This window comes from Bubalus kerabau, chromosome 3 (assembly GCF_029407905.1).
Source record: "Bubalus kerabau isolate K-KA32 ecotype Philippines breed swamp buffalo chromosome 3, PCC_UOA_SB_1v2, whole genome shotgun sequence".
In the NCBI taxonomy this organism is placed as follows: Eukaryota; Metazoa; Chordata; class Mammalia; order Artiodactyla; family Bovidae; genus Bubalus; species Bubalus kerabau.
Genome location: NC_073626.1, coordinates 177227013 through 177249810, shown reverse-complemented (window position 1 = coordinate 177249810; position 22798 = coordinate 177227013). Strand labels below are relative to the sequence as shown.

General features: G+C 51.1%; 1 long non-coding RNA gene across 1 annotated transcript in view; it reads left to right on the top strand.

Annotated features, from left to right (window-relative positions):
• LOC129647905 (uncharacterized) overlaps positions 1-22798 on the top strand; it is a 52123-nt gene that overhangs the window by 13872 nt on the left and 15453 nt on the right. Inside the window, exon 2 of the long non-coding RNA XR_008712569.1 lies at positions 11362-11582. This is a non-coding gene — a long non-coding RNA (uncharacterized LOC129647905). The remainder of the gene's footprint in view (positions 1-11361; positions 11583-22798) is intronic.

Sequence of the window (22798 nt, the reverse complement as noted above, 5' to 3'; positions counted from 1 at the left end):
AGTGATTTTCACTTCTCTGTATTCCAGCCCATTGATTCATCCTGCTGTATTATTTAACTTACTGTTGAATCCTTTTAAGGTGTTATTCATTTCGGTTATTGCATTCTTCATCTCTATTCTGTTCTTATTTATATTTCTTAATTCTCTGTTAAAAACTTCTAACTTCTCACCCTGTTCATTCAATCTTCTCCTTAGTTCTTTAAACATCTTCACAATCATTGCCTTGAACTCCTTTTTGAGTTGCCTATCTCTGCTCACTTAGGGCTTTGCTGGTGGTTCAAATGGTAAAGAATCTGCCTGCAATGCAGGAGACCTAGGTTCGATCCCTGGGTCAGGAAGATCCCTGGGCGAAGGGAATGGCTACCCACTCCAGTATTCTGGCCTGGGAAAGAGTGTTTAGTTCTTCTCGTGTTTTACCTTGTTCCTTCATTTGGAATGCATTTCTCTGTTGCCTCATTTTGCCTGATTTTCTGTTTTTGTTTCTATGTATTCCATTGGTTGGTTGTTTCCCAGCCATGGAGAAGTAGCCTTTTGTAGGGGACGTCCTATGCATCTCTGCAGTGCACTCCCCTTTGGTCACCAGAGCCATATGTTCCAAGGCTGCCCGTATATGGACGGAGTAGGGTCTTTTGTCATAGAAGACTGACTGTGGGTGTTCATAATATATGTGGCTGGTCCATGAACCAGTTGGTTGCCAGGCTCTGACTTGTATGAAGGCTGTCAGCTGGTCCAGCTCATGGGGCGCCTGGCTGTGGAACCACAGGATGTCCTGGGGCTATTGCTGGCCCACTGGTGGGCAGAGCTAGGTTCTGGAGTGAGTAGTTGAGCCAGAATTCCCAGATCTAGAGTCAGCCTGCTGATGATCCGTCTAGTTTCTGACATCGCTGGCTGTGAGGTCTGGGATATTTAAAAACTGGTGATGGCTGGTGAGTGGGGCTAGATCTTGGTATATCTAGTTGAGAGGTCAAAGGTATCACAGAGCTTGTGTTCACCTGTTCCTGGATGAGACCAGGGCCCAGAGGGTCCAGGGCTAATGTCAGCCTGTTGGTGGGTAGGGCTTGGGTCCCGGGGTTCACAGGGCTATTCCTGGCCCACTGATGGATGGAACCAGGTCCCAGGATTCTTGGCTACAGGACTCCCAGGGGTCCTGGAGCTGGTGTTGGCCAGCTGGTTGGTTGAGTCATTTCTGGACCTGGCTGGCTGGGGGAGTAGGGGTCCAGGGTATCCCTAAGCTGGTGTTGGCCCCCTGGTGAGTGGGGCTGCATTCTGGGGCTCCTGGCTGAGGAGTTCAGGGAGCCCTGGGACTGATGCCAGGCTGCTGGTGTCTTGACATGGCTGGTTGTGGGACGGCTGTAGTCCTGCATCTGGTGGCTGCCTGCTGGTGGGTATGGCCCAGCCTCAGGTATATCCTGGGGCTGGTGGCCACCCTCTGGCGAGGGAAGCCAAGTCCTGGGGCTAGTACTGGTTCACTGGTAGGGCCCTGGGTGTCCTAGAGTTGCTGTGCTGGTCCACTGGTGTGCGGGCCTGGGTTCCAGGGCATCCTTGGGCTGATGCCTCTGCACCGGTGGGTAAGGCTGGCCCTGCAGCTAGTGCAGGTCCACTGGTGGGTGGAGCTGGGTCCCAAGGTCCTTGGCACAGGGCCCTGGGGCTCTGGGGCTGATACCAGTGCACTGGGCATGTAGGGCTGGGTCCTAGACCCTCTGTGGCACAGGGCCAGGTCCTACTTAGCTGTGGGCTCATGGGGTCTTAAGGCATCAGGCCTGCAGGTGGGTGAAGCTATGTCTCTGCCCAGCTAGTTGCTTGACCTGAGGTATTCCAGTACTAGTGCCGACAGGCTGGCGGGTGGGGCCAGTTCCCAGCATTAATAAGCTAGATGGACGATTCCAGAATGGTGCTTGCCAGCACCAGCGTGGCAAGAATGAACTCCCTAAAATAGCTGCCATTGGCATCTATGCCCCTTGAGTGAACTTCAGTTGTCTCCTGCCTCTCCGGGAGTCTATCCAAGATCAGCAGGTAAGTCTAACCTAGACTCCTTTCAAATTACTCTTCCACCCTGGGTTCTGGGGTGTGTGGACTTTGTGTGGAGTTTCTGACTCAGCATGAAGTAAGACCTGCTGAGCTTAAAGCCAAGTATTCTGTGGGCTTATCTTCCCAGGGCAGGATCTGCAGGCTTCAGAGTCCAATGTGGGACGTAAACCGCTCGCTCCTTGGGGAGAACCTCTGCAATTGTAGCGCAATTGTCGTTATCCCCCCACTGTGGGTCTTGATATGAGTCTTGCTTATGCCCTGTCTTTGCCCTCCTACCTTGCTCATTGTGGTTCCTTCTTTATATCTTTAGTTGTAGACCTTTTCGGCTAGTGTTATGGTCTTTTTCATCAGTAGTCTCTCTGTAATAGTTGTAATTTTGGTGTGCCCAAGGAAAGAGGTGAGCTCGGGGTCTTCCTACTTCACCATCTTGTCTACCTGGGGCCTGTTTTATTAAGGCACTAACCGCTCATGAGGATTCCACCGTCATGACCTAATCAACTATCAGAGACTCTCACCTTCTAATACCATTACATTGGTGGTTAGGGTTTCAATGTAGGAATTTGTGTGGCAAACTTCAGCCCATAGCAATACACATCACCCTCAAATGACCCTGCTTTTCTGTAATCTCTCCTTCACATTTTTCTTCTCCACATCCACTCTAGGCAACCATCAATCTGCTTTCTATTTCTATCAATTGGTTTTAATTTTCTAGAATTTTGTCTAGTGTAATCACATGGGATATGTTCTTACTTGTCTGGCTTTTTTTAGTTAGTATAGTTATATTGAGATCCATCTATGTTGTATCTGTATGTGTGTGTGTATGCTTAGTCTCGCAGTCATGTCCAACTCTATGTGACCCCATAGACTGTAGCCCAACAGACTCTTCTGTCTATGGAACTCTCCTGGCAAGAATACTGGGGTGAGTAGCCATTTCCTTCTCCAGGGGATCTTTCTGACCCAGAGATCGAACCCAGGTTTCCTGCATTGTAGATGGATTCTTTACTGTCTGAGCCACCAGGGAAGCTCCGATGTTGCATATATCAACATTTAATTCCTTTTTAGTGCTGAAGAGTATTTCATTGTATGGGTAGACTGCAATTTGTTTATTCATTCACCTTCTGATGAACATTTGCTTGCTTTTTTCCCCCTTGTTCATAGTTGTTACAAATAAAACCTTTATGAACTTTTGTGCCCAAACATTTGTACAGATGAATGTTTTCTTCTGGGTTTCCCTTGTAGCTCAGTTGGTAAAGAATCTCCCTGCAATGCAGGAGACCGGGGTTCGATCCCTGGGTTAGGAAGATCCCCTGGGGAAGGAAACGGCAACCCACTCCAGCATTCTTGCCTGGAGAATCCCATGGACAGAGGAGCCTGGTGGGCTACAGTCCATGGGGTCGCAAGAGTTGGACATGACTTAGCAACTAAACTATCACCACCACGCTTTCTTCCCTCTTGGGGAAATACTTTGGAGTGAAATAACCAGATCATGTGGCGGCATACTTTCAGCTTTTTAAGAAACTGCTAAACTGTTCTCCAAAGTGTCCATACTCGTCTGCATCCCTACCAGCGGTACGGGCAAGTTCCAGTTGCTCATTATCCTCTCTGGCTCTTAGTATTGTTGGCTTTATTTTTCCAACCTAGTGTGGGTGAATTGGTGTCTCACTGTGGCTTCACTTTGCATTTCTTTAATAACTAACAATGTTAAGCATCTTTTCATGTGCTCATCAGCTATCCCTATCCCTTCTTTGCTGCAGTGTCTGCTCAAAAGTGATCTTTTTAACCAGGCACTTTGTTTTATTAGTATTGACTTTTGGAAGTTCTCTGTGTGTTCTGAATACAGACCTTTATCAGATATGTATTTGCAAATGATTTTCTCATAGTTTCTGCCTTGTTTGGGTGACACTCTTACACACTGATCTTCTTTTGCCCCAACAATCATAATTGGTAACAGCTTGACCAAGAAAGCCAGTGTTAATAGAACATGGCAGCATCTGATCCATCCCCTCCATAAAAATAAAGTGAGTGCCAAAAATTAACAAGGGAAGTCTTATCAAATCCATCTTCCTGCCCCAGATTACCCTGACTCTGGGAATGCCGTCTTACAAATCGTGGTCACAGTTGGGGGCAGGCATGGCAGGTGAGAGGAAGATTACTTTGCCCAGCATCATTTTCTTGATCCAAGATCGCCCCCTAATGGGCCAGGCTCATTCACCTCACTCTCAGCTCAGCCCCCTTGGAGCTCTGTGAGGCTCTAGATGAGAGAGAAATGGAAGCATCAGTTTCAACTCCCAAGTTTCTGATGAAAACAAGTGTTTTCATTCACCAGGCAAATGTCTCAGTGGAGATGGATGGGAGGAGAGCTGTGACTGAGGAGAGTCAATTTCTGTTCCTCCAACTGAAGTTGCAGAGGGAGGGACGATGGGGAGAGGGGAGGAAGGAGAAGGCTTTGCACACATAGGGCGTAATTCCGACGATCCATGTCCTGTCCTGGGCCTGTGCTTCCTGAGGGCACCTTTGCCTTGTATATGCAAATAACTTGCCCTCAGCCAGGACCCCTGAGTTGGGGATGTCCAGCCCTGTTATCGTGACCACAAGGAGTCTTGGTGTTGGGAAGTGCCCCCCTAGATCCACTTGTCCTGAGATCCAGATTGAGTCCTTGGTCCTCCACAGTCTCTTCTGCCTGCCTGGCCTCCTGCAGCCACCAGCTTTCCTCTGGCCATGTCACCCAAGCCTGGGAAACTTGCCAGCCTCCTCCATTTCCCACAGGATCACTAAGAGGAGGCTGTTACCTGCACTGATGCTGCAGAAGCTTAGAGTGCAGTGTAGGGAATCACAGAACCAGAAGGAAACAGACATCCCTGCCCTGGGCTTCCAGGAATCTCCCTGACCAGCTGCTCCCTTCTTTGACCTTCAGCATGTTGCTCTTGTGTTAAACCCCTAACTCAGAATCCCTCTCTGCTGCCCAAATGCCATATTCCCCAGACCCACCCATCTCAGGCTGTCAGGGTCTCACCCCAATTTCAGGGTGCTGCTAAGAACCAGTGCTGAGTTCTAGCTACTGAGCCCTGCCTCTGCACATTCCTGGAAGCCTGGAAACAACTTTCTTTTCCCCAAGAGAAGAATCATCTGCTCCAGACTCCAAGCAGCACACTTGAAACCCAGGTCCAAATCCCAACTGTGCCAACGACTACCGGGGGCCTTAAACAAGCTCCTTAACCATGCTGTGCCTCAGTTTGCCCGTTTATAAAGGCTGAATCGTAGCCTATAGGCCATAGAGCTTTTGAGAGGATTAATGATTTAACACCTTTAATGGATTTAGAATAGTGCCTGACATACACCAAATGCTCAACTAACGTGAACATACGTTAGTTGTTCCCACAAAAGACTTGCTCTAAGTGCATCCAAGGCTGGGCTGCTTTCTCTGTCGATGGGCTGGAAGGGGGGAGGGGAGCAAAAGATGAACATCTGTATCGCCAGCTGAGGAAGCCTCAGAGGGCCAGGGAGGAGGGAGCCGGCCTTGTGCACACACTAGGGAACTCAGGAAGCACTTTGTGAGGCTGTGAGTGCTGAGACAGGACAAAAATGGGCTGAAGTGTTGTCCATGGAGGCATGAGGGGTCAGAGGGGACACAGGTGGTCAGGCAGAGAGTCCCATGGCTGGGGATGCATCCTTTGGAGGTTGAATCTATACAGGAGTATGCAGTTGTGGAAATTAATGCCAGCATGAATAAAGGTAACCCATACACTCCACTCATTCTGTTCTTTGTTTATTCAACATCAGTTTCATCAACCACGTACTATGTGCCAGGTTTCCACAGAGAATATGTTGGTAAACAAGCCAGAAACAGTTTCTGTCTTCAGGAAATGTATAGTCTAGGTTCTGAGAAGAAGACAGACAGCAGAGAAGGAGACACTGGACAATTTAATGGAAGAGCTTGTGTCCTGCATGGGGGCAGAAGACCAAGGATGAAGAGGTTTTTCAGTGGAGATGCAAAGACAAGAGTTATCTGGATAAATCATCAGGAGAGACAGAGAGAAAAATATGAGGCAGAGGATCCAATGGGTGCAGAGGCCTGGAGAGGAGATGGGGCCTGGCTGGAGGGCGACTGGAGACCTGGGCGACCGGAGGGCAGTGACCAAGGGGGATGAGACCCAAGATGCAGTCAGAAAGGGGCCACACAGGGCCTTGAAGGTCCCGCTCAGGCCCAACCTCTCTGGCAATGACATAATCAGTAAACCCACCACAAAACCCACACCTCAGAGGCCGCTCATACTTTCCTGGTGGCTCAGACAGTAAAGAATATGCCTGCAATGCATAGGAGACACGGGTTCGATCCCTGAGTTGGGAAGATTCCCTGGAGAAGGGAATGGCAACCTACTCTAGTATTCTTGCCTGGAGAACTCCATGGACAGAGGACCCTGGCAGGCTACAGTCCACGGAATCGCAAAAGAGTCGGACATGACTGAGTGACTAGGCTACAGTCCACGGAGTCACAAAAGAGTTGGACATGACTGAGTGACTAGCACTTTCACTTTCAGAGGCTCCTCACTGTCTCCACACAGATGGGGACTCCGGGCACCCCAGACACTCCAGTGAGACTCACACCTTTCAAAAATTCCAGCACCTAGATCCTGTCCCCATGATCTGCCCTGTAGTCACACACAAGAAACATTCAGAAGAGACTGATGAAGTCTAAATTACAAAGAGCGCTGTGATCAGGCCAAGGCTCTCTGGGCACCGTGTTTTTCCCTGCTGCTGTTGGAACATTCCTGAGATTTCAGTATCGGGGCTGGATTAGGAGGGTGGGGTGCCATCTCTCCCATGCCTCTCACTGGATGATTTATGACCCCATATGGCAGCAGAATACAGCAGACACATGTTCACACCTCAACACTGAGCACAGACTTCCAGGAAAGCCCAGCCAGTCCTGGGAGAGTTCATTGACAACTCACGCTGATTTTGAAATGCCAGGTTTCCCAAAATGGAGTCAAGAAAACACAAGTTCTGGATGGTAGGAACTAATTTCAAGAACAAAGACTTATTAGTTTGAGGAACAAAATGCTAGGAGAGTCCAACAGTTACAGAAATTGTCTCACAGTTGCAACGAAAGTTCCAAAGCAGCAACTAAGATCTATTCTAACCTTTCATAAAAAAAGAACAGTCCAACCAAAAGTAAAAATGGCTGTGCATGCATGTATGCTCAGAGTGTCCGACTCTTTGTGACCCCATGGACTATAGCCTACCAGGCTCCTCTGTCCATTTCATCATTAAAAAACAGGCCTTTCCAAACACAATAATTGGAATTATACCATCAGACTACCTTGACCTGATTTTTCTCATTTCACTGCCATCAGACTACCTTGACCTGATTCTTCTCATTTCACTGAGAGTCTATGACAATTTCAGCCTAGGCTTCCCTGACACCAGGCTCAAGGCTGCACACTGGCTCAGTCAGGACTGGGGTGCCTTCAGTCACTGTTCTCTCCAGAGCCCGAGGGGACCCAGCGAAAGCCATTTACTCCATGGGTTTAGTATCACCCCCTCCACACAGGTCCACACCTCCTGCCCAGATCTTCTCCTCCCCCATATGTGCCAGGCTTGGGATTCCGGCCCTGCCAGCCCCAGGCCTGGGATCCATCCACATGGTAAAGGTGGAGTTGAAAGAGAATCAACCATGGGTGAGGAGAGCCAGTCCTGGTCTCTGTTCTATCAGTGACCCCTGAGTGGGTCACATCCCCATCCTGGGCCTCAGTTTCCCCAACTGTCCCAGGAAGGGTTGGATGGAATGATCTCCTGTTTCCTCCCCCCTCTGCTGACCGAACATTAGATGATTCTGGGCAGGGAGGCCTAGATCAGACCTTCATGGGGAAATGGCACACATTCTGGCATGACAATATCTCTGCACGAGATGAGAAAGAACAGACACTGGCCTGATTATGAACTGTGGACATAAGGACCACAATCCAAAAGACACAGCCCTGTGCCAGTCAGCACTGGCCTGGCTGGTTCCCACTGTAAAGTGCAGCAGGATGCAGCCCAAAGCTGAACACAGGTGCCCTCCTTGGAGATGCAGGTTTTAGGATTAACTAAGCCAGCGAGAAGGAGAGAAGCCCTCTCTGATGACAGAGAGGGGGGGATAGATCAGCCAGAGTGGGACTGACACCTGACGATGAGAGAGGAGGTGGGAATGGTGGGGGGCAGGGTGTCACCACCACCACCATCATCGTCATCATCATCATCCTAAACATCATCAGAGTAACAGCTAAGAATTGTCATGAGCCTACTATGTGTCTGCCTTCTTCTCAGTGCTCTGTAAGCAGCAAGCCCAGGGCCCAGCGCACAGTGGGTGTCCATGAGGCTGGGCTGATGAATCTGTGATTGCTGGTGATGTCTATTTTTGCTCTTGCTGAAACAGCATCTCCCTGCAGTTCACAACCCAGCTCTTGGCAAACTTCTAAGAGGGAGATTAAAAGAAAAAGTGGACAGGTCTGCCCATATCCCCAAGACAGAAGTATCATTCAGCAAGGCTCCTGCTTCTGTGAGCGCCAGGCTGTCCTTTCATGCCACTGAGGCCAGTTGGCATCTTTATGCTCTAAACACAGCTATAAAGCAGGCATCTCTGAAAGGTCTAGAATTAATCCTGCCTGTGCATCCCTGCCCTTCTCAGGCCCCAGCAGTGACAAGAGCTCTGTTTCCAACAAGGCCCAGCTGTTTTAACGGAGACTTTAAATAACCCCTCTGCTGTCAAGAAATTTATGCCCTTCAGAGATGTATGTGGCTGAAAACAGGCCTTTGAGAGGGTTTCAAGGCTTGGCAGCTGTTGGACAATGAGCACAAAGTGGAAGTGCCCTCCGCTTCCTTCCCTCCTTTGGGATGTCAGTTTCCAATGACTCAGCAGATGTCAACCCAGAGTAGTGGGCTGTGTGCGGGGCTCTGGATACAGAAAGAAAGCTCAGCAATGTTCTATGCTTGAAGAGGTCATGGTCAGATGGGCGAGGCTGACCCACCAGCAACACACACCATCCCACCTACAAAGTGCCAGACTAGAGGCATAGCAATGGCTGTCATTCCAGGAGCACCTCCTGTATCCACTTCTTATCACTAATGCCTACTATGTGCTGGAGACCAGGCGATTCACAGGTGTCATCACCAATCCTCACAACAATGATAATCTTTCCCATTTTAGAAATGAGGACACAGGCTCAGAGAGGTTGAGGAACTCACTTGAGTCACACAGGCAGAGAGGCAGGTTGAATCAGCAGGTGCTCTGTGGACAGCCAGCCTTATTGCAGCTCAGCTGACCCATGCCCCCTTGTGGGTGGCCAGGAAGAGGCCAGGTCAGCTGGGGTGGACCAAAGGCCGATGCAATCACCTGCTCCAGGTGGTCAGGATCCAGAAGGGGGTGTTAGATTGCAGGCACTGGCTCCTGATTATGGAGGTCCCTAAGGTGACCTACCTGAGCCCAGGTGAGTTTGGTTGTTCCAGCCCAGTAGTCAGGCAAGAGGCAGAATTTAGTTTCAGCCTGTACACTGAGATTGTTTGCAATGCTAAGAACCCACCTCTACTCCCCCTCACCTCCCACCAGTGTTCTCCTCTTGCTTTAGCAACTGTGCTCCTCACCCACCATCCATGCAGTCTGGGTGCTTTGCCCAGCACTGAGCCCATCATGGCTTTAAGGGTGAACACCTGACTCAGCACAGGCCAATCAGTGACTACCATTCCTCTGGGCTTAGTGATTGGCTCAGAAATGGGCACATGACCTTGGTTAATCCAATCAAAATTTTCCCTTGGACTTGGACTGAAAGTAGCATAAATAGGCTTTTCCTTTCTCTTAATGTTGTTGAGCTGGTCAGATGGAGGACCACAGTTGCTGGTGGCTGTCATAGGAGGTGCTTATCTACAAATGAAGCCAGCACAGAGGAACAAATCTCTGAAAGGAGAGAAAGAAGGACAGTCAAGGCAGAGAAAACATGAGCCCCCTCCCCCACTCAAGTCCCTACTATTCACCCAGTGCCAGAATGCTGCCTGCACAGATCCAGGAACCCCTGGATCAAGGCAAACCTGAAGCCAGCAGCCACCCCGCTCCCCAGTGATTCCAGTTTCAGGGGCCAACACATCTCTTCTTCTGTCTCTGTCATCTCTACAAGTCTGTGATACACTTCTAGCACCCTCAAGCCAGTGAGACACAATCCTCTTCTGGGGCCACCATCAGGAAACACAATGTCTGGTGCATCAAAGATGCTAAGTAAACGTTTGTAAATGAAAGAAAAAAATGAATGAGCCTGGCCATCTCTCCTGCTCTGCATCACTCAGCCTCACCCCTTCCTTTCACCCCCAGCTGTAGACTACCTAACTGGGATCATCCCTCCAAAGACTGAAGAGGGTTGAACAGTCAGCTGCTTTCCCCACCGCAGCAGTATCTGCTCACTGGGCTATTATGGAGCTGATGTGAGGTGATGTGACCTGCCCAGAGAGTCACAGCAAGTTAGGAAGAGTGGGGTCTGGGGTCAGGGCTTTCGGCCTCCCAGGCCAGCTTGCCACACACCACATCCTGGACCCTGAGGAGGAGGGTGACAGTATTGTCAGGCATCTCCCCGAGGAGCAGGGACATAGGGACCCTACATTCCTTCAGCGAGAAGCCGTCTAACCTGTCATTCCCAGGATGCCCAGATGCTGAGTGCCCTGCAGAGAACACTGAGGGCAGGTCTGGGATGCAAGCTGGGTGCCAGAATGTCATCCCTCATATTCCTAGCAGACCCTGAGCTTTAACAGAAATCGCACCTTAATTTCCATCACCATGGAGTGCATGCATGCCCAGACACATGAATGAATGAATTAGTGAATGAAAATGCATCATTTTACATGAAGGAGATGGAGCCTCAGAGAAGTCAAATAACTTTCACAAGGTCATAGAGCTCAGGATGGCAGAGCAGGTCAAAACCCCAGCTTTCTGCCACTAAGGCCCTTGCTCCTTCCTCTACCCCACCATGTCCTGCAGAACACAGGAGAGGTGTTAGGAAAGGAAGAGACCAGTGTATGCTGGAGACATCTGGGAGGGCTTCCTGGAGGAGGAGGAAACCAAGCTTGACCCTGAGGACAAACTGGAAGAGAAAAACATGCAGGAAGGGAGGAGCACCCCATAGTTTGCTGTTCCCAGGTCTTTAGATCTCTGGGTCTGGAATTCTCCTTGAGCAGGTACCTGGGAACCTCTCCACCCAGCAGGTGGAGCTGTGTCCCTGGCAAGGTTGGAGGTGCCTTCCAGGTAAGGGTGGTGGGTGGGGCAGAGCAGGAGCTCCTGGGAACTTTCTGTTCACTGGGTTTTTTCTGTTCCAGGTGATTCTGAATGGAAGCGAGAATGGCAATGACCTTGTCCGTCTTCTCTAAGAGGACAGTGGTCTCACGAGTGTCCAATGAGGCCATTAGACCACATTCTATCAGTCAATCGGCCCCACCAGATGCTATCCCTGCAAAATGCCTCCACAGTCCAAGCACAGCACTGCCTGCAGTCCTGATGATTTCCCTTGCAAATTCCCCACGGAGCACACCCTGCAAAGGTAAGAATCCCCCATTTTTCCCACAATGGGGGAAATTAGTCCATTCTCCTCCCTCTTTTGCCTCTGAAGCCTATTTCCCTATAATGAACCCACGGAAGTAAAACATTATCCAGGCATAAAAACATACATCAGTTCAACTGCCACAGGGTATTCTTGGGACTATTTTGGGAGCCAGATGCCTACATTCGTGGGAGATGCATCCATTCTCTGCACAGGTGAGCTTTCCAGACATGGGACTGGGAGCTGAGTCAATGATTCTTTTAGATCTCAAATCCATTTTTCCTCTTGTCTACTCCCTCTGGTTGTGGTATGAGGCATTTGAGGATAAAAGAACACCTTCTTAAATACATATTAATAAATACCCTAGACACCTCTCCTGCCTGACCTTTTTTGTACTGGCCCTGTGATGGAGACATATTCTCCACCCTTGGGGATTTCTGAGACCTGAAATGACAATATTCATTTATTTCTTTAACACACTTGTTGAGCACCTACTGTGTGACAGCCACCGTGCTAGAAGAATCAAAGGTAAGCAAAATCATCACGAACGCTGCCCTGCAGAGCTCATGATCTAGAAAGGGAGACAAAGACTAATCTAGAACTGCACACACACACACACACACACACACACACACAGCATAAAATTACAAGTGTTTTAAATGAAAGTCTCATGGTGCTATGATAGTATGTAATGGAGAATTTCAAGTTTTCCCAGAGGAGATGGGGCTTCCCAGGTGGCCCTGGTGGTAAAGAACCCACCTGCCAATGTGGGAGATGTGGAAGATTCAGGTTTGATCCCTGGGTTAGGAAGACCCCCTGGAAGAGGGCATGGCAACCCACTCCAGTATTCTTGCCTGGAGAATCCCATGGACAGAAGAGCCTGGGGGGCTACAATCCACAGGGTCACAGAAGAGTCAGACATGACTAAGCAAGGATGAACTTGCATCTGTGTTCTGAAGAATGAACCAGTTATCAAGTGAGCTTGGGGCTGAGGAAACATGTTCAGACCAGACAACAGTATGTACAAGTGTCCAGTAGCTAGAGGACTCTTGGTGACCAAGAAGACCTTCAAGGCCTGTGTGATTGGAAGGCAGGAAATGGGTAGGAGCCTGAAGAGGGGACAGAAGCAAAATTGGCCTCAAAAGCCAGTCTCCGGATTTGGGTCTTCATCTTGTGAGCAGGGGATCAGTTGCAAATGGAGGACAAAGGACAGAAAGCAGGCTTGGTGTGATTAGATTTGTTTCCAAATTAGCCTCAGACCACAGGAAGGTGCTTTGGGAGGGAGGGAGGTGCCATTACAGTCTGACCCAAAGGTGGAGCACTCACCATGCTGGGAGGGAGGAATGGGGCCTGCAGAGGAGGAGGAGAGAGCAACCGAGAGCAACCACACCTGCAGGATGTCCTCAGCCGTTTGTGTGTGTTCTCATCAGAATCATGTCCGACTCTTTGTGACCCCAGGGACTGTTGCCTGCCAGGCCCTTCTGCCATGGGGTTTCTCAGGCAAGAATACTGGAAAGGGTTGCCATTTCCTCCTCCAGGGGATCTTCCAGACCCAGGGATTGATCCCGGGTTTCCTGCCTCTCCTGCATTGGCAGGCAGATTCTTTACCACTGAGCCACCTGGGACATCCCTCAGTCGTTTGACACACATTTATTGAGCACCACATACATGCCTGGTCCTGCTGAATTCGGAGACAGGGTACTGGGATGAACAAGAGCAAGTCACTGCCCTCAAGCCTCTTACCAGGGAGAGGTCAGATGTGTCCCTAAGGTTTCAGGGAGGGTGGCTCCTTTCAGAATGCCTGGGCAATTGTGACGATCAGCTGGATCTCTCATCAGGAGAGAAACTAAAGACCTGCTGGGGCCATTTGGATAAAAACAAGAGAAACACAATCACTCCAAGTCAATTACAGGGCTTTGAGGAGAAGACAGAGGGTAGAGCTGGACCTTACAGGACTGAGAGCCACCAAGCCCATGTCCCTCTCCTACCTGCACGGCTACCAGAGCTCACCCAGCTCTGACAGTGCCTGGAGATGCCACACCCAATTCTGCTGCCAGAAGGAGGGGCTTGATTGCACTCATTCATCCAGTAAATAACCACAACTTGGAAGAAGGTCCCCATGCCATGGTCTGCCCTGGCACTGCCTTCTGCTGGTCACACTCATTCAGCCTCCCAGTTAGATCAAGCATCTCCTCCTCCAGGAAGCTCTCCCTAATACCCAGGATTAGTCACCCCCTCCCACTTTGTGCTTTTGCTGCACCATGGAGTGTCTCTGGATTGCCACTTCTGACATATGTGTCCCTCTCCACCCCCAGGGTCCTGTGAAAGGGCAAGTCTTCAGAGGGCAGACAGGGGTCCCCTTAATCATTTCCTCTGCCATCTCCTCTGACCAGCTGGAGGTTCCAGGAAGAAGCTGGGCTGTGTCCACTTTACCCACTGTTGTTTCCTTGGAGCTTACAATGATGTGGGGCACAGAGTATGAAAGAAAGAAGGGAATGAGGAGAAGGAAAGGAAAGAAGGGAGAGAAGGAGGAAGAGAAACAGGGTCAGATCAGATCAGATCAGATCAGTTGCTCAGTCATGTCCGATTCTTTGCGACCCCATGAATCGCAGCACGCCAGGCCTCCCTGTCCATCACCAACTCCCGGGGTTCACTCACACTCACGTCCATCGAGTCAGTGATGCCATCCAGCCATCTCATCCTCTGTCGTCCCCTTCTCCTCTTGCCCCCAATCCCTCCCAGCATCAGAGTCTTTTCCAATGAGTCAACTCTTCGCATGAGGTGGCCAAAGTACTGGAGTTTCAGCTTTAGCATCATTCCTTCCAAAGAAATCCCAGGGCTGATCTCCTTCAGAATGGACTGGTTGGATCTCCTTGCAGTCCAAGGGACTCTCAAGAGTCTTCTCCAACACCACAGTTCAAAAGCATCAATTCTTCGGTGCTCAGCCTTCTTCACAGTCCAACTCTCACATCCATACATGACCACAGGAAAAACCATAGCCTTGACTAGATGGACCTTTGTTGGCAAAGTAATGTCTCTGCTTTTCAATATGCTATCTAGGTTGGTCATAACTTTCCTTCCAAGGAGTAAGCGTCTTTTAATTTCATGGCTGCAGTCACCATCTGTAGTGATTTTGGAGCCCAGAAAAATAAAGTCTGACACTGTTTCCACTGTTTCCCTATCTATTTCCCATGAAGTGATGGGACCGGATGCCATGATCTTGGTTTTCTGAATGTTGAGCTTTAAGCCAATTTTTTCACTCTCCACTTTCACTTTCATCAAGAGGCTTTTTAGTTCCTCTTCACTTTCTGCCATAAAGGTGGTGTCATCTGCATATCTGAGGTCATTGATATTTCTCCCAGCAATCTTGATTCCAGCTTGTGTTTCTTCCAGTCCAGCGTTTCTTCTGCAAAAGCAAAAGTGAGGACAATAGGCAGAGGAGAAATTGGAAACTCATAGACTGGGGTTGGGGTCGGGGGGAGACCAGTGGAGGGCAGAGAGCCTTGAACATTAAAAATGGTCCCTCTCTGTCCCATGACATTTCATTTAATCAGGAACAAATTACTCTACCTTGTAGATCAGAGACCTCTTCAGACTTTGCCCTCAGAAAAGCTTTCTGGAGTAAACCATTTCTCCAGAAGCATGCTTCATGCTGAGCCACATACACCCAGATTCCACGAGTCAGAGAGAATCCTATCCCCTTGGCCTCTTGGAAGAGAGTAGAGGACCTGACCCGAGCCTGGTTTGGGTATCTGGTTTACCCAGCAGCAGGTCCTCAAACAGATTCCTCTGACCTTCAGCCTGTCACCCAAAAGGGCCTGAATGACCAGAGTCTCACCCTCCCTTTTTTTCTGCTTCTCCAACACCCCCGTGACCTTGGGCTCAGCTCTAGGGTCAGCCCCACCTCTTCCAAAAATTCCTCTCTGGACTTGAGTAGCTCAAGTTCTTGGCCTGTTTGATGAGTGCTGGACTGTGAGGTCAAATCAGCTAGGTCAAAATACAGGCTGCTCTCTGTTCTTATTGTTCACAGTGGCCACCCGCAGTGGTGGCATCAGTAGGGAGCTGGTGAAACTTTGGGCCCCACTGCAGACCTGTAATGAGCCTGATTCTGCACTTGAACCAATGTCCAAAGTGGTGTGTGGACAGGGTGAGGTGCCCTGGCCCTGCAGGTGAGGGAGAGACAAGTGTCAGACCCCAACAGGAGGCCTGCCTTTCCCCAGGTGTCTTTGACTCTCACAGACACATCTCCTAATAATAAAGAACAAAAATCACAAACAACCTGCATCCTGACTGTGTGACTTGGCTCTTTAAATCCACCTCTGAGGCCATAGTCCACCCCTGTAAAAAGGGAAATAAAAACCCCAGCCCCCTGAAGTAGCTGGGAGGATGGAATGAAGTAATTTACAAAAATGTGTGGGCACATGGCCAGCAACCTATCTCTGCAGGAAGTTCCTCCCACCCAGCCTTTCCCTTTTCCCTCAGGTACTTCACCACAACCCTCTCAAGGCCCCCTCATCCCCACAACTTCCCCAAATCAGTCACTTGATGTCTTATCACCCAGTCTTCTGTTATATCATTGTTATCATCTACTCCTTTTGTTTGGCTATTTCTCCAATACACTTAAGAGCTCCCGGAGGGCAGGGGACTGTGGTTCTTATTTATGGTTATGCCTAGTGCTCAGCACAGAGCCAGAACCCAGAAGAGCCTGATACGTCCCTGCATGAAGGGTTGGATGAGGACTGGGATGGGTTGTATCAGTCAGTACAGGTGAGATGCTGTAACAAGTAGCCCTCACATCCCAGTGACTTCACCCAGGACGAGCTGGTTTCTCTCCACGTGAAGGTTGCTGGTCTGAGGATCTCCTGCAGGGAGGCACCTTCTCTGAGCAGTGATGCAGGGATCCAGGCTCCTTCCATCTGTGATGATGTCATCTCCACACATGGCCTCTGGGATCACCTGGGAAGGGGAGTGAGTGAGGCAAAGGTCACTGGGTGATTAACCGGCTCAGCCGGGAGGGGTCCACATCATTTCTACCCGCATATCACTGGCTAGAATGAATGTGCCTCCTGCCCCACTTGGATGCATGGGGGCTGGGAAATGTCACCCCAGGCTGGACAGCCGCCCCAGCACCAGCCTTGCACTGTGAAAGGAGAGAGTGAACAGCTATCTTCACAGAGATGGTCAACAGCCATCTCTGCCCCTCTGCAGTGGCGACTGATGACTCCTGTCATTTTTCTCCTCTTCCTGAGACCCCTGGGCCCTGGGCCCTCTCTCTGAGCCTCTGGCTGCAATGACCCAGGAAAGGGCTGAGAGCACTGCTCCCCATGCTTGGCTGGGAGGGGGGAAAGTTCTGGCTGTTTTGAGATGATTGTGTTTGGAACCTTCTGTGTCTGCTGAGCTGCTAATTCTGGTGCCATCTGCCTGTGTTCCCAGCACCAAAGCCCTGAGATAAACAAGTTGTCTTCCGTAGTTCTTAAAGAAAGTTTCAGCAGGGGGTGGGGAGAGAGAGAGGAGGGAGGCTTCCAAATGTCTTGTTTCTGAAGAGAAGGTGCTGCCCAGCTGAGGTAAGAAGAACACTGAAGGGACTGGGATGTCATGTATATCCTCACCCTGTTGAGGGTGCTGTGTGGGGTGCATGGTGGGGGAGAAGGCCCAGTGGCCTGGGGGATGACATTCCTATGACTTCCTACCTCTCTCCACTAGAATGGGAGCTGCTTAGGACTGAGCCAGCTCATTCCCAGTGCCCAGCCCAGGGCTTGGCACAGAGCAGGTGTCAGCAAACACCTGCTAAATGAATGACTGAGTAAATGAATAAACAGTGGTGAAGGGTAGAGATGTGGAGAGGTCAAGTGGGATGTAATAGGAAGCCAAGCGATTGCTGTGTTAAGAGCTTTAATGCATTACCCTGTGGTGGGGACCCTTCTAGGATGGCTTTATGATCTCTGCTTCCTGGGACAACGGGTGGGCAGGACCCTCAAGTTGCTTCTAACAGTAGAATGTAGTCAAGGTCTTCCCTGGGGGCTTAGACTGTAAAGAATCTGCCTGCAGTGCAGAAGACCCAGGTTTGATCCCTGGGTCAGGAAGATCCCCTGGAGAAGGGAATGGCTAAACACTCCAGCATTTTTGCCTGGAGAATTCCATGGACAGAGGAACCTGGAGGGCTATAGTCCATGGGGTTGCAAACAGTCAGACACGACTGAGCAACTAGCACACACACAAACACACACAGGTGGTAGGTGTCACTTCTGCCATCCAGCTAAGAGCGTGGTTTCCTTCTCTCTAGCCAAGTTTTTCTGTTGCCTTCTTGGCTTGCCTGCTTCCATGGAGTAAGGTGTATGGGAGATGTCCTCATAGCAAGGAACTGACGGTAGATTTGAGCCAATAGCCACCAGCTGCTGGTCCTCAGGCCCTCAGTCCATCAACCTTCAAGGAACAGACCTGCCAACAGACACATGAGCTTGGGAGCAGCTTCTTCACTGTTGAGCCTTTGCATAACCTCTCAGCCTTAGCCAACAACTTGATTGCAACCTTGTGTGAGCTGCTGGAACAGAGGATCCATAAAGTTCATCTAAAACCCCACAAGGAACAGGAAAATATAAAACTGGAAAGAATTACTCAAACATAAACCAGACCTTTTTCTCCATCAACCACAATTCACTGTAAGCTCCACCAGCTCACAATAGGGAGGAGATTTGTGGATAATCTAAATGCAAATCACCACTGACAGCGACACTCCTGTCATTTGCATGGGGGGTGGGGTGGTGTCTTGGGCAAGTGCAGATAAACATACCGTGACTGTCAGGTGGGAGTAGTTTAGGAAGCAGATGCTGGCAGGTTTTCCCTTTCCCCATTCGTGTTTTTTTAAAGCAAAAGAGACATCAGAATGCCCACAAAGCCACCTCCAAAGAAGGACTTGACACAGGCATAGGGCCTGGGGTAGGTCGAAGGAAAGGTATTTGGTGAAAGGGCCTGGAAAGCCAGGGAAACAAGGCCTCAAGGGGACAGTCACGTGGATGCCCCAGGAGATTCCTTCCCTGGGCAGCACTGGAGGAAGTCAGCTGTGGGTCACTCCCTGCAGAGGGAGGCCAACGCGGGAGCCTGGGAGTTGGGACCCACAATCCTGTGGCTGGGTCACTCTGAGCAGGGGCTACCCTGACTCCTCTGACTCCCAAGGTCCCCACCTGCAAATTGCAGGATGAGTTTGAGAACTGGTCACTCAGGCAATCCAGGCCAGTAAGAACAGACTCCCAGCTCCATCCTGTCCCCATCTCTTCCTCTAAGCACCGTGGAGAATGAGAGACGTCCCGCAGGGCCCCTGGCAGGAGACGTGGCCCCACCTCACACCCTGCCCAGCTCGTGCTGACTCTGCAGTGACAATCGCGTGGGCTGTCACTGACTTGCACCCAGTCACTGTGGCCTCCTGTGAGCCAGGCCCCAGCTCATCTGCATTCATCCTACACACCCCCACTGCCCACAGGAGGTGCCCAGCAAGGTCCCCAGCTCGAGTTTGCCACTCTGGCTGGGCCAACGATGGGCTATACAGCATGGAGTTGGGGTGGGGGTTCCATGCTCCCTGAAATCTCATAATCAAGACCCGAGGGCCCTTTGTGTCTCCAGCTGGATCAATACTGATACAAATCCTAACAGGTGGGGACTGACATGTGTCAAGCACCTACGACACCTTAGGGATTGTGTTATCCATTTTCTATGCACTATCTCATCTCCTCTTCACTTTATTATCTTTGTCTGTGACGAGGAAACTGAGGCCTGGCAGGGTGAAGTGCCTTGCCCAGGAAATGGTTGAGCCAGAATTTGAACAAAGAGCCTGGCCCTTAGCCACTCCGTCTCTGTTACACTCCTTCCACAGGGACCGGCATGACCGACCCAAGTTCTGCTCCTGTGCCCTTCAGGGTAGGAGGTAGCCTGCCCAGATCATGTAGTGGGGGCTTGGGTTAGGTCAAGCACCCCAGATCCCAGGAGCTCCCAGCACCTCAGGTCCTCTGGGCTCACAGAGGCCCTTGGCCTGGTGAGCTGGAGTGAGCCAGGTGACCCTGCCCTGTGATGCTAGAAAGATGCTCAGGGCAAGGAAGAGGTGTCTCCAAGCAAGCCTGGCCAGCTGGTGGCTGAGGGGCTGCCCTGGGGTGCTGCTGGCCTGGTGAGCAGCACCTTATTTCCCACTGTTTGAGTCCCTGTTCTGGCTCCTTCTGCAACCAGAAAGAACAGCTTTGCAAAATCAATCGACTCTGGATGGAGGAGAACCTAGAAGGCATTTCGAGATTGGTCCAGTCGGAGTCCCTGCAACCTGGGTTGGAGGGATTGGTCTCGTCCTGCAGCCTGTACACTGGAAAGGAGAACAAATCAGGAGAGGAGGCCGCTCTCTGCATGGAGATGCTTCACGGGAGAGGAGGGAACCGTGACCCATCAGGCAGCTTCGAGCCGTAGACAGCAGACAAAGAAGTGCTTTTAACACGTCAGCCTCTCAGACACTCACTATTTATCTCAGGAAATGTAAATGTTTTTCTTTCTGTCTTTTTTCCCCCCTTCTCTTTTCTCTGCTGTAAAATGCAGGGAGCAGTGCAGTGAGAGATGAAGGGTTGACATGCTGGGAAAATTCGTTTTTAGAGGATCCCATCAAGTTCCATCAGCTGGGCACCGGCTGAGCAAAGCCTGGTGGGCAGCGGGTTGGGATCGGCAGGCCCTGACTTGGTGGTGAAGGTGGATGCACTCGGGAGGGGCTGAGCTGAAGGAGGTTGAATGAGGTGAGGATGGAGATAGGCAATGCTGGCGGCCAGTGCGGGGCACCCACAGGCTGGGCTTCTTTAGGTCTGCAAGCTTAGGGCAGGGGTTGGGAAAGTGGGTGACAATCATTTAGGGCAGAACCGCCCTTAACCCAGGTCAGGAGAGGCCCCTGTGCTTTCGAGGACCGTCCCCCATCCTTCACTAAGCTCCTCCCACGAGGAGAGGACTCTGCAGGGCCCAGGGAACAGGGACAGTGGGCCCCCTCTCACCTCACTCTGGAATTCTGGACTTCTCTGTCCAAATAGCCCTGAGCCAACCTCCAGGAGCCTGTCTGCCTCCCTCCCCTAGGTCTGAGGTGACCGGTAGATTGATTCCCACCCTAGAACATGAAGACACCCAGGCCCAAGAGCAGCTGAGGGGCAGCTTTTGCAGTGGAGGGAGGAGGGTCGCTAAGTCTGCTGCTGCTACTGCTAAGTCACTTCAGTTGTGTCCGACTCTGTGCGACCCCATAGACGGCAGCCCACCAGGCTCCCCCGTCCCCGGGATTCTCCAGGCAAGAACACTGGAGTGGGGTGCCATTGCCTTCTCCAATGCATGAAAGTGAAAAGTGAAAGTGAAGTCGCTCAATCGTATCTGACTCTTAGAGATCCCATGGACTGCAGCCTACTAGGCTCCTCCATGCATGGGATTTCCCAGGCAAGAGTACTGGAGTAGGGTGCCATTGCCTTCTCCAGTCACTAAGTCTAGAGTCAAATTAACCCCCAACCCTCGGCAGTGTTGTGACATCTCTGCTCAGTCCTCCCAGGTGGGGACCAACCTGCTCACTCCATTCTCCTCCCTTGAGCCTAGCATAGGCTTTGCTCCAAGGGGGGACCCGGTGGGGGCTTCTCAGGCCTCATGGAGAGGAGCAGTGGCCCCACAGGGCGCCTAGCAGTGGGCTGGGCAGAAACCCTGTGCCCGGCCTCGGCCAGCTCAGTGCTCTCCAGCCCCAGCTCGGTCCTCCATCCATGGACCCTCCGTGGGCCCTCAGGGAGACCCATGGATGAGAACTCGTGTGTGATCATTTTGAACAACATCAGCCCCAAGCAGGGCCCCTGTGGTCCATGGGGCCTGGGGGCAGCTGCTTGGCCATCCCCTGGAACGGGGGCACCGAGCATCCAGCACCATGGGGCTCTGTGAGGTGGGCCCGCCACTGTGTTTCCCAGAGGTCCCTCTCTCGGGAGTTGCAGTGGCCTCCACCTGCCTGCCAGGCTTGAGGAACCGGGGTCTGTCCTCCAGACCCGCTCCCTGTACTCAACTGCCAGAGAAGCAGAAGGAGGCTCAACTTCCAGTCCTGTGTGACCCATGCACTCAGAGCCCCTGGCTCCTGCCAGTTCTTTTTCCGTTGAAAACACACAAGCCTTTCGCCAGTTGGGCAGCAGTGGCGCTTTAAGTCATGGTCAGAAATGTCTGTGGTTTTATGGGATGTGGAAGCATGAAGGCTCTGGAGCAGACCAGGCCAGCTCAGCCCCACTGTGCCACGGCGAGCTCTAGTTTCCCAAAGCCACACTCTCCTCATCTATAAAATGTAGCTAAGAGACCCCTGCCCACAGCATTCGGTTCAGTTCAGTCGCTCAGTCATGTCCGACTCTTTGTGACCCCATGGACCGCAGCACGCCAGACCTCCCTGTCCATCACCAACTCCCGGAGTTCACTCAAACTCATGTCCATGGAGTTGGTGATGCTATCCAACCATGTCATCCTCTGCCTTCAATCCCATCAGGGTCTTTTCCAATGAGTCAGTTCTTCGCATCCAGTGGCCAAAGTATTGGAGTTTCAACTTCAGCATCAGTCCTTCCAATGAATATTCAGGGCTGATTTCCATTAGGGTGGACTGGCTGGATCTCCTTGCAGTCCAAGGGACTCTCAAGAGTCTTCTCCAACACCACAGTTCAAAAGCATCGATTCTTTGGCTCAGCATCAGGGAAAGATTCAATGTGCTGCCATCCCTGTGTGCTCCTAGACGCGCCTCGCCAGTCTCCACTGCTCTGCGCCCGGGAGACTCGCCTGCAGGGGTGACACCGACACCCACTTTCTGTTGGGTCCTGAGGCAGCCAAGGAGGCCAGGGACAGAGGGAGGGAGGTCAGGTGTTCATTCCTCAGCCCCTCGGGCTGAGCCGGGGTTGGCAGCGGCTGCATCTCTCTCCCGTGGCCCAGCTCTACCAGGTCGCCCCTTTGGCTGTAAGCTCTCTCTGGAGTCTGGTTAACACCCTCTCCTTTGGCCCTTTCGGACAGGGATGGACACAGCTGTCATTCACCCCCAATGCATCACCGTCCCCTGTTGGTTTCCTATACTCTACCCACGCTTTGTTGCTCGTCCCTCCACTAAACCCTTCAGTTACCTACTCTCATATCTGTTGCCTGCTGAGAAATTAACCAATAGTCCAATAGAAGAGTTTGGATTTTCTTTGAATCCAATGAGAGGAATGGAGAGGAGG